Genomic DNA, 12,305 nt, shown 5'->3' with positions numbered 1-12,305 from the left:
TCTTTTTTCAATTACAATTGTTTCGCTCATAGGGCAGTCATCTCTTGACTGATTTGAGATTTAACTTGACACACAGAATAATACAGTTTTAGATTCAGGAAGTCAAACTATTTCGATTGATGTATTTTACCACGCCAAATATTTCATAGATTAATTAACTCTAATCCTACCTAAAGGAATATCAATTTCAGGGTAGGCTGGTAGAAAAACATACGAGTAATCAAATCGAATCGGATACACGCGTGCCCCACGCCTGGTATTGATGGCACACAAAAATATAACTAATGAAAAATAGGGGGAAAGTCTCATAGATTAATCTAATCCTCCGTAAAAGAATTACAAGTGCTGCGGCTATTGAAGTTTCCTTCTTGTCGTGAAAAATAGTAGTTACAGGATAACCCTAAAAATAACCATAAAAATATTTCCCTGAATCGAAGAACTGTCTATGATAAAAAATGTAAAATAATTATTAAAAAGAACTTGTTTGTACTACGGTTTATTTTTTTCTAAAAATACTCTAAACACCATAAGCTTGTATTGTAAGAAATTGTTCTCACTATATATTATAATAAGTTTGAGTTTCACAACAGTTATAAAACTCTCCTAAGCTGTAAAAGTCTGTTTTTTAATAGGTTCCGGCCCGACATGGCCGGAAGGTTAGGGCGTTCGACCAGTTAACATGGTCGGATTAAGGTCGCCCAAGAGTGGGCGATGGACGGTGATGACTAGCTGCCTTCCCTCTAGCCTTACTCTGATAAATTAGGGACGGCTAGTGTAGATAACCCTCGTGTAGCTTTGCGCGAAATTAAAAAAAACAAAACAAACAAGTAAATTTTAATAGTTTGGTTTGTTTTGAATTTCGCACAAAGCTACATGAGGACTATCTGCGCTAGCTGTCCCTAATTTAGCAGTGTAAAACCAGAGGGAAGGCAGCTAGTCATCATCACTCACCGCCAACGCTTTTACCAACGAATAGTGGAATTGATCGTAGCATAATAACGCCCCCACGGCTGAAAGGACGAGCATGGTTGATGAAACAGGGAATCGAACCCGCGACACTCAGATTACGAGTCAAGTGCCTGAACCACCTGGCCATGCTGGGCATAAATTTTATTACGTTTAATAAATTGTTCTGGACTGTATACTTTACAGCTGAATTAAGAAACGGTTCTGAAGTATAGAGATATATATTATAATAAGCTTATGTTATGCAATAGAGTCAATATATCCTCCTTACTGGAAAAAAAGTGTTTTATTCAACAGGCCTAAAAATTACACAGAACACTATAAATTTGTACTATACAATATAGTTAAGATATTGTTCTAAACCGCAAAAGCTAGTAATGTACAGAATAGATAATACAGTAATGTATATAACACATGACAATCGGAGCAGTTGTCCGGGGGTCTATAAAAATTATGCAAATTTCATTTAGAATGTGAAAGGAGAGTATCATATAAAACACTAAAGGAAAATTTGGAAATGATAAAAAATAATAAAACACGATCTGGTTTTATCTTCATGTCTAATATTTATTGAACAAGCTTTCAATTGGTCTCTTAAAGTCGTATTGAAGTTCACTTATAGAAAAAAAATTGTCGTGTATGCAAGTGAGCAAACTGTTTATAGAAACAATAGTCAAAATGCAAACTGTTTATAAAAACAACAATACAAAATCTGTTATTAGAACAACAGTGAGGTATAAAGTATTAAAAACAAATTGTCTAAATATTGTTAACAACAAATATCTATTTATGAGTATAGTTAACGTTTCGGACTACCGCCCTTCCCCAGAACTAACAGTTTAGTAGCTAGCTTGAATATCGCGCAAAGCTACACGAAGGCTATCTGCACTAGTCGTCCCTAATTTAGCAGTGTAAGACTACAGGGAAGGCAGCTAATGATCACCACCCACCGCCAACTCTCGGGCTACTCTTTACCAACGAATAGTTGGATTGGCCATCACGTTATTACGTCCCCAAGGCTGAAAAAGCGAGCATGTTTGGTGTGACAGTGATTCGAGCTCGCGACCCTTGGATTACTAGTCGAGAGTTCTAACCATCTGGCCATGCCGGACTCAACGGTTCACTTAGTACTATTAATTTAGAGGAAGAACTTAGTCTCGATACGTTTACTATTCTCATAAATACATCTTTTTGTCAGCAATATTTAAATGATTTGTTTTTGAACTAATTTTAATTGTTTTTCACCCACTTTTCATACAGTGTATCATACAAAACAATAGAAAGAAACAGTAACTTTCCAGCAATCTTGTATTCTTATAAAGCCAATCAGTCGATGTTGAAGAAAGGAGTTCGATAAATATGGATGTGAGGATAGAAACCTGAACGAGTCGTAATTAATTTAAATCAATGGGTCAGGAAACTTTTGAGAAAAGAAACAACCCAGCTCTGTTCCAGAGAATTTATACACTTAGTTGTTTCCAACAAATCCTTATTGCAGAGTTTCTCAGACGTGTTTTCAACCCCAGTGAGAGGCGATGTTTGAAGACAAGACAGAAGATTCTGTCCTTTAAACATGAACGAGTAGGAAACACCCATGAAAAGCTACAAGTAATTGTAACATTATCGGATTGTGATCATTTAAATTATTGTTACATCACGTGTTGTTTTAAAATATTATGATTTCAAATGAAGGAAAGGGTAGAGCTCTCTCTATAGGGATCTCTTACTCCACGTATTTACAAAACCATTGTTACACCATCCACTGATTATGTGGTGTTATTGAAATATTATTCTGAACAATAGAAGCTTGATCAAACAATAGATTTAAGCTTTCATTGTAGAATGGAATTATGAAGTTGCTCTGAATAATTCATCTATGAAGTATACAACATAATTAAACTTATTTGGAATAACTTGCGGTTATACATAGTATAATAGATAATATAACAGAATATTTGTAAGTTTTCATCATGTTCTCCCACTTTTGAATACAGTATTGACTTGCAATGGAGGTAAGCTTAATGCTAATACTTTTCCTTAAGGTTACGTTGTTTGGCTTATGTTTGCCTGAAATTGATTACACAGGCCTGCAAATTTAAACTTCATAAAAGCCGTTTTGATTTTAATAACGGATTTTCCATAATCCAGCTACGCATATTTCGAAAATAATATTCATTTTTTGTCAATCACTTTTTTTTTTTTTTTTTTTACAAATCGGAAAGAAAAAATAAACTCTTACTTTGAGCAAAGTTAAAACAAATTTACTGCAATTATAACAGAATATACCTGGGTAATTTGCACAACCTCTTGCTGTCATAACGAATAAATAATATCGAAAAGAAAATAATAACGTTAAAGTGCACGCACAAACGAATACTGTGGCCTGTTAACTGTTTATACACTAGCGGTGTTTCTCATGGGCTCTAGAACGCTCGATAAGACCGTCACATCGCGATTGGTCTAAAGAAATCTACAGCAGTGGTTGTCAACATTTTAAGCATAGTAAAATGTGACCCGATTTCAACGACAATGTTTCACTTACGTAATAGTACATACGACGTTTGTGAAAAATCTGTAGACGAAGGAGAAAAATGGTTATCATTTTCAGATTCAGTAAACAGGAATCACTGTACAAAATGTAAAACTTTCAAGACAATAAAACCATCGCAGGCCTCTGTTATCTTTATTCATTGTTTAGTTTTAATATGAAACAGTTTTCTTAAATCAAAAATTCCCTGCATTTGTAGTGGACAAGACTGAACTCTACACAAATGGGGACATTCTAGAGTGTAAAGGGTTTTGTTTCTTTCAGAGCAAAGTTCACATCCATATGCACTTTGTTTACGATGGGGTATCGATCCCTAGATTTTAACCATGCAAGTCCGACTTACCGGAAGAGCCCAGCTTGGCCAGGGCGCTCGACCAGTAATCTGAGGGTTGCGGGTTCGAATCCCTGTCATACCAAACATGCTCGCCCTTTCAGCCATGGGAGTGTTATAATGTGACGGTCAATCCCACTGTTCGTTTGAAAAAAGAAGCTCAAGAGTTGGCGGTGGGTGGTGATGAGTAGCTCGCTCTAGTCTTACACTACTAAATTAGGGATGACTAGCGCAAACACCCTTCGGATAGCTACGCGCGAAAATTCTAAGCGAACAAACAAACTTAATGGACGACTCCAGAGTGCGAATTAAAATATTTCCAAACAAATGGCACTGTTGATTCTAGAATTTTTTGGAGTTGGGAAGTCGGGGTATAAGATGTTAATAGGAAAATAACCACGTAAATTTGTTCACAGTTCAGCTGTTAATCTCCAATTATTCACACTGTAACCTAGAATTTCTTCTCTCTTTTATTGTTGAAACGCAATATAGGATTTTCTGAGAGTAAACATGCCCAAAGTGCACTTTGATTTGTGAAAAAGTAGTTCTACAAATTTTATTTTATAGACCACGTAGTAGAAGGTTGGAATATTTTATTCAGTTATAATTGTTTCAAATCGTTGGGGCTCCACCCGGTGGCGCAGCGGAATATGTGCGGACCCACACTGCTAAAACAAGATTTCGATACCCGTGATGGGTAGAGCACAAATAGCCCATTGTTTAATTTTGTTTTTAATTCCAAACAAACAAATGAATTCGTTGGGGCAATTCATAAAACAACAACATTTAAAGATAAAGCTCTGTAAGACTTAATCTATCTTAGAAACCTCAATTCTTTTAAGTTCCATATGAACAACCAACCAAACTTAAGTTTCTTACATTTTACACATCATCGGTCTGTCAATAGGTAGATGTGGTCTTCTAAAAGCTCTGATAACAAAGAGATGCGGTTCATGAATATTACATGTTAATTTTGACAGTCAACAAATACATTTGGTTCTCTGAAGGTTCTACTCTCGTGGTTTCCATCAAAAGAAAAATTTGTTTTTTTTTTAATGAACGCACTATAAGATCTCTATTAATAAATAAACCAGTTCTTTGAAGGTCCCAATGTTTGTGTTCTCCATGAACTTGTTTTTACGCAGATTGTGCTTTAAACTTTCCATTAAACAATATATTTGATTCTCTTCAGATCATGAACGGACAACATGTTTGTGTAATATGTTTCCATTAGAATTTTCATCACAAAAAATGAATCCGTCCTTAAGGACAATATATTGTCTTCAGAAACAAATAAACCTAAATGTTTTCTATTAACAAATAAACCTAAACTTCAAGGTTTCTATTAACAAATAAACATTGAGGTCTCCATTAACAAATAAACCTAAAAGTTAGGTTTTCTATTAACAAATAAACCTAAATTTTATGGTTTTCATTAATAAATAAACGTAAACCTCCAGGTTTCCATTAACAAATAACCCCAAATTTTAAGGTTTCCATTTTCTGAAGACCTTACAATAATATTCTTTCTTAACAAAACAGTTTGTTTTCTTAATGCTGAATATTATTAAATTTCTTTTGACAAAATATAAATTTTTTCTTTGAAAGATTCACGCCCATTATGTGTGTTAACATAAGAGTTACTCATTTGCGAATACAGATAACTTTATTTTTTATTCATTGAATATGTTTCTTTAAAGGTTCCACATTTGTGGTTTCAACCAACAGAAACTGTTTTTGGTTCTTAGTTTTCTGAGACTAGAACGTTAAGATCCAAGTTCTACAAATAAAATAAGTTTGTTTGTTTTTTGGAATTTCGCACAAAGCTACTCGAGGGCTATCTGTGCTAGCCGTCCCTAATTTAGCAGTGTAAGACTAGAGGGAAGGCAGCTAGTCATCACCACCCACCGCCAACTCTTGGGCTACTCTTTTACCAACGAATAGTGGGATTGACCGTAACATTATACGCCCCCACGGCTGGGAGGGCGAGCATGTTTGGCGCGACTCGGGCGCGAACCCGCGACCCTCAGATTACGAAGTACACGCCTTAACGCGCTAGGCCATGCCGGGCCCGATAAAATAAGTAATCCGACAGTTATTTATCAATATTCCTCAACATATTAACTGGACTGTTTTAAGAATTGTAAGCTAAGACCTTATTAAACTATTAAACATGAATTTCTGAAGGACTGAAGTCCTTGATCTCCATCAAGAGAATTACGTTGCTTTCTGAAAATTACAAGATAGTCTCTGTGAATTTATGTTTAGTAAAATGGTAGACGTGTGATTTCTTGTATATTTAAAAAAAATTGACTCGAGACAAAGAGCAATGATATAATTTTAGTTTCAAAATGAGGGTGAGGGACAATTTCTGTAGCTGGGAAACGTGTGAGGATATTCTATTAAAAAAAGGTACTTTATCCTTGTAAAAAGTGTGGAGACATGCCCTCAGTGAAAATTACAACTATAATCTTATAAAATTGCTGTGTCCGTTGTCCTCACATGTATTCTTTATGTGTTATAATCATAAATTTCACGGGGGACATATCCCTCACACTTATTTGACTACTTATACAAAGATACACGAGTGGAAAATTAGTGTAATGGGATAGTAAAAATACAAATAATGGATAAAAAAAATTGTATTTCTCCTAGTCTTCTCTTTCTTTTGTGTGAAAGTAACTTAACTATCGGTATTCACTCGTGCCATATGTGACGTTTATGTGAACATCTCTTCTAATCACATAAGTTGATCCAAAACTATCAGCTGAATATCAAATAAATGTAGCTGTGTATCGCATATAATACTCAGGCGGTTTAGCATTATGTCATGTGAATCACGTGTGGTACACAGGAGAGAACGGGGTTAAAGCTGAACTTAAGAATAAATGTTCTAATGATATTAAGAAATCGCACAGAGTAAACCAAATATATAAATAACAAAATAAGACACTTAGTAACTCAAGCGCTTTCAGAACCAGTGTTGAAGATGAAAGAAATAAAGCCTAAAAGAGCTCCGATTATTTTGAATAAAATTGTTTTCTTAGATTACGTTTTCCTCTATTTTTCTAGCGATTGAGACAAACGGTATTTTGAATACATTTTTCTAATAGGAAATTTTCATATCTCTATTACCACTGCGTCACTTACAAATGGGTTATCACATATGTTTTGCATTTATATAAGCTGATTTGGTTTCGTTTTGGATTTCGCGCGAAGCTACTCGAGGGCTATCCGCGCTAGCTGTCCCTAATTTAGCAGAGAAAGACCTAATGGAAGACAGCTAGTCATCACCACCCATCTCCAACTCTTGGGCTACTCTTTCATCAACGAATAGTAGGATTGACCGTAACATTATAACGCCCCCACGGCTGAAAGGACGAGCATGTTTAGTGTGACGGGAATTCGAACCCGCGACCCTCAGAATAAGATTCGAGTGCCTTAATCACCTGGCCATGTTTATAAGCTGAAGAAAAACAAAGAAATTTAATACAACTTTCTTAAACAAACTGTTCGTACTAAAAATTGTGGTGGAATTTAAATTTTAGAAGTGCTTCAGGGCTTATAATTATTTGAAGAAGTCCTTCGGGCTCAGCAGTAAGCTTGTGAGCTTATATAACACTAAAAATCGAGTTTCGATGCTTGCCCTGGAAACAGAGAGCTAGTTATGTGCCTTAGCGCTTATACATAAACAGTTTTCAAAACCATTTATGCTAATGGAAACGTTTACGACAAACAGAATGCTAAAAAAAAAAAAAAAAGAAAACTAAAAATGTGTAAAAGTTATGAAACGCCGACGGTCGAATGTAATACTCTAAGAAATGTTTTCCATTTCGTCTACTCGGGAAGCCTCGACTAGCACAGTGACTTAAGACTAACTGGTTCATCTCCTGAACTAAAGGGTTTGTTTGTAGCATATCGCACAAAGCTACTCGAAGGCTATCTGCACAAGGCATGCCGAATTTTGAAGTGATGGATTAGAGGGAAAACAGCTGGGCAACAACACTCGCCGCTAACTCTTGGGGCTTCTCATTCACCAAAGAAAATTGAAATGAACCATAACATTATAAAGCTCTCAAAGTCAAAATGGAAAGCGTGTTCAGTAACAGGAGTCGATCTCTGACCACCAGGCTAGTTAAACCTTCACTGAAGTGTTAATTCGCAATATTACTAATAGAGATGTTTGACCGTCATCCACTATAAACTGTTACACTTTTATGAACCGTCATAAAGTTCAAAGACACAGAAAGAATGAGTTATGCATAGAAAATAATTTTTAAGGTTAAAGAAAGACCTAAAATATATTTAAAAAATGTGGACATTGTGTAAAAATAAGACGAGTTATTACTTCCGATTTCTAGTTATTCTTTCAGTGTTTCGTTTCAGTTCATTTTGTTAGTTTTGTTTAAATTCACTTACCTGCCTTTAAGCTACATATTTGCTAGCCCTTAGTATTTCGTCTTGTTTATGTATAAAGTGATATTTACATTGAATAAACACTTTAAAAAACAAAAATTCGTGTGTTTTTTAAGTTACCGTTTAGGTTTAATAAATCATCAGTTCTGGTTCACATGTGATGGTAGGGCATGAAGGAAAGGACCCAGTGTGAGTCTGCATATATATACACCTGTTAATAATCCAGCCTGTATTCTAATATATGATCTAACGTCGCAGTAAATCCCTCTATTACACAAAAGCACTTCACTTAATACTGAAAATTTAGAGACGTGTTGGTGTGCAGGTTTATCGATCAGTGTGGTCTCCTAGTTTTATTTCAAGCAGTTTTTGTAAATCATAAAGAATATAAAAAGAATTAGAAAAAAAATATTCATTTATTCCGACAAAAATCTCTTGACGTCCTCTTGAAAGGCCAGGAGCATAAACTTATATAAACTGTATAAGCGGGTATAATCATACCTTGTCATGCAATGTTTCTACCCTGCTGGGAACACCTTTTGTTATTATGTATTTTCTTACTTGTTCTTTTCTGTTACGTATCAGCTATCAGATATGCACGTAGCCTGTAATTTTCCAACCGACAATTTTTGTTCTTACTAGATTTGTGGTTTCAATGTTCTCTGATAACAATGTGTAGTTCAGTGCTATCGTTGAGTGTTCATTATCTTTTCTTGTATGCTTCTGTAAATATAAATCATTATGTGATTGTTAGTATTAGCAAGTAATAATTGTGTAGCAAGTTAAGGTTGATACATTTCGAAACTTAAATAAGTGCAAGCCGATTCATTTGTTTTTTATGAATATATTTATATGGTTTAGTTTGGTTTATTGAATTTCGCACGAAGCTACACGAGGGCTATCTGCGTTAGCCGTCCCTAATTTATCAGTGTAAGACTAGACGGGAGGCAGTTAGTCATCACCACCCTCCTCCAACTCTTGGGCTACTCTTTTACCAACGAATAGTGGGATTGACCATCACATTATAATGCCCCCACGGCTGAAAAGGTGAGCATGTTTGATGTGACGTAGATTTGAACCCGCGACCCTCGCATTACAAGTCCAGTGCCTTAACCACCTGGCTATGCCGGGCCATATTTATATGGAGAATATACATTAGTTGATATAGACAACTCCACCACGTGTGAATGAAGAGTTATTTACCCATAGACCAACAGAAGCACTAAAAGACAACATACAGAACGAGTAATTAGACAAATAATAATAAAAATATTACGTTTCCTGTACATCTAAACATTACACAAGACTGTCATCTAATTTTGAAGTGGACTCTATATCAACGATCCAGTTGGACTAAAGAGAGCGGATACAACTGAAAACTATAGTTTTTCAGCTGCGCTGTTGGTTTTTGTTGCCTAACGCGTGTTTATGTTTTCATCACACAATTCATCTTACTGAAACGAGAAGAAACCCCAGCTAAGTGAGTAGTCTCAGCTTGTCGCGAAATGACAGCTATGCGTCTACACATAACAAAGGTATGCCAAGATAGAAGGAGACTTAACTGACTTTAAAGTAACGTTATACCAACAGCTCCTTAAATTAACTTCAATATAATCTTTCTCCTGATAAATTTTGCAACAGAGAAATATGTAAACGTTCAAATCTATGAGTAACAAAGACCATAGGAAGAGAAATACTGTAAATTCTTGATGATGTAAAACTTATAGGTAAAGGCATTTACAAATATTTCAAAAGATTTAATGGAGTATTAATTCCGCAAGATTCTTTCTATATAAGACTCACATTTAGAGATTCATGGAGTACTAATTCCGCAAGATTCTTTCTATATAAGACTCACACTTAGAGATTTATGGAGTACTAATTCCTCAAGATTCATTCTATACAAGACACACATCTAGAGGTTCATGGAGAGTAAATAGATAGAAATATAGGTTAAAAAAGTAATATTTTTTATCTCTAAGACTCAAGTTTAACATGTCAGAAACTGAAGGGAAATATATATAGGTTAGCATAATATTCTCTGCAATATTCACATTTCATATTATATGAATTGAACAGATAAACAAACAAATCAATATTATGATGAAGGATAGACTGGCAGAAACTAAACAGACTAAAAGATCATAAACAGACAGACGACAAAGAGATACAGTGATTCATTAACTTACGAATGTTCATATATAATACTAAAATTTAGATAGGCCACGGAGTAACAGTGAGTAAAAGGATAGAGAACAAACCTGTATAGCAATATTCTTGTTAGATAAAACTAAGAAACGTAAACGCAAGAGTAAACAGATTAAGGAATGAGTTAGTATTATTCATTTCTTATTTAAGGCGCACATATATTAATAAAGAGTAAGCATACATGAAATGGATGAAGTCTGTAACAATGTTCTTCCGTGAAATTCAGGTATAAACGATAGAAAGTGAAAAAAAAATTAGAATGATATAATATTATTACCCTTATGTAAGACTCGCACGTACACTGACAAAGAGGAACCAGGTATAGATTAAATAAAAGTAATATTTTTATTGTATAAGCCTAAAAATATAGTCTGGCAAAGGATATAGAACGAGATTAAATAACAGTAACATTCTTATCAGTTAAGCCTAAAAATATAGTCTGGCAAAGGATATAGAACGAGATTAAATAACAGTAACATTCTTATCAGTTAAGCCTAAAAATATAGTCTGGCAAAGGATATAGAACGAGATTAAATAACAGTAACATTCTTATCAGTTAAGCCTAAAAATATAGTCTGGCAAAGGATATAGAACGAGATTAAATAACAGTAACATTCTTATTAGTTAAGCCTAAAAATATAGTCTGGCAAAGGATATAGAACGAAATTAAATAACAGTAACATTCTTATTAGTTAAGCCTAAAAATATAGTCTGGCAAAGGATATAGAACGAGATTAAATAACAGTAACATTCTTATTAGTTAAGCCTAAAAATATAGTCTGACAGAGAACAGAGGGAGATGAAATAATAGTAAAATTCGTATTGTGTAAGCCTAAAAATGTAAGCAGATTGATATAGATTAGAGAAACATGATATAACAGTAATATTCCTATTACATATGACAAACAAATGGACAGAAAATTAATTAGAGAAAGCAAGATACTATAATGCTCTGCTGAGAGGTTGTACAGACAGATTGTCATATGGTTAACAGCCCATGGAGGGGCCGATTTTGTAATTTTCTGATGTTATATATTATAAAATAGGTTAGTAAAGTAACCGTTATTAAATTTATAAAAACATGATATGTTTTGCCCAAGATTTGTCTATAGCAAAAACCAAGATATAGGAATTTAGGCCTAAGTTAGCTTAAAAGACAAATTAATTGCATTGAAATTGAGAAAAAACACGTACTTAAAACAATTTCTTATTTGAAGCAGTACGTTAACATAAAGAAACTAAATTGTATTATTTATCAGTTGGGTATCCTCTGATGAAGATTTTATTATAGTTTCAGTAACGCTCAAATATGTCTATCCAATTTAGAATACTGAAGTTAAGCCTAAATCGAATACACGTTACGGAAAAACAGTTATTTTATAGACCTTTATAGCTTAACGAAACGGTTAGAAAATTAAAACACACACATATATAAGCGTTTATTCGACAACATTAAACGAATATAAGAAAAAGAATTAGAAAATTTGTTAGCATTTCTTCAACACGTTAATACACTTATCATTTTCTAATTGATAGAACAATCACGTCTATTGACGTATTAAACGTTAATTATTTTTCGGCAAACTCACTGTAATTCCAACGGTAAATACTACACAAATTGGCGGCGATATGATAAGTACTTACCATGTCAAGCCAATTTCGGGTGACGTATATACGGCTGTTATGACACTGGGCACTTAGTTAAAGGTCAGTTATACACACTTAGCTGGTGTGTCTACCCCGTTATCTTCGAATAACTATGGAAATAGTGTTTGGAAGCCTCCACATAACTTTCACAACAAGTGTCAAGTGGCCAACCATAACCCTGCCTTAGTG

Source organism: Tachypleus tridentatus, chromosome 13 (assembly GCF_004210375.1).
Source record: "Tachypleus tridentatus isolate NWPU-2018 chromosome 13, ASM421037v1, whole genome shotgun sequence".
NCBI lineage: Eukaryota > Metazoa > Arthropoda > Merostomata > Xiphosura > Limulidae > Tachypleus > Tachypleus tridentatus.
Note: the sequence above shows the minus strand (reverse complement) of the source record.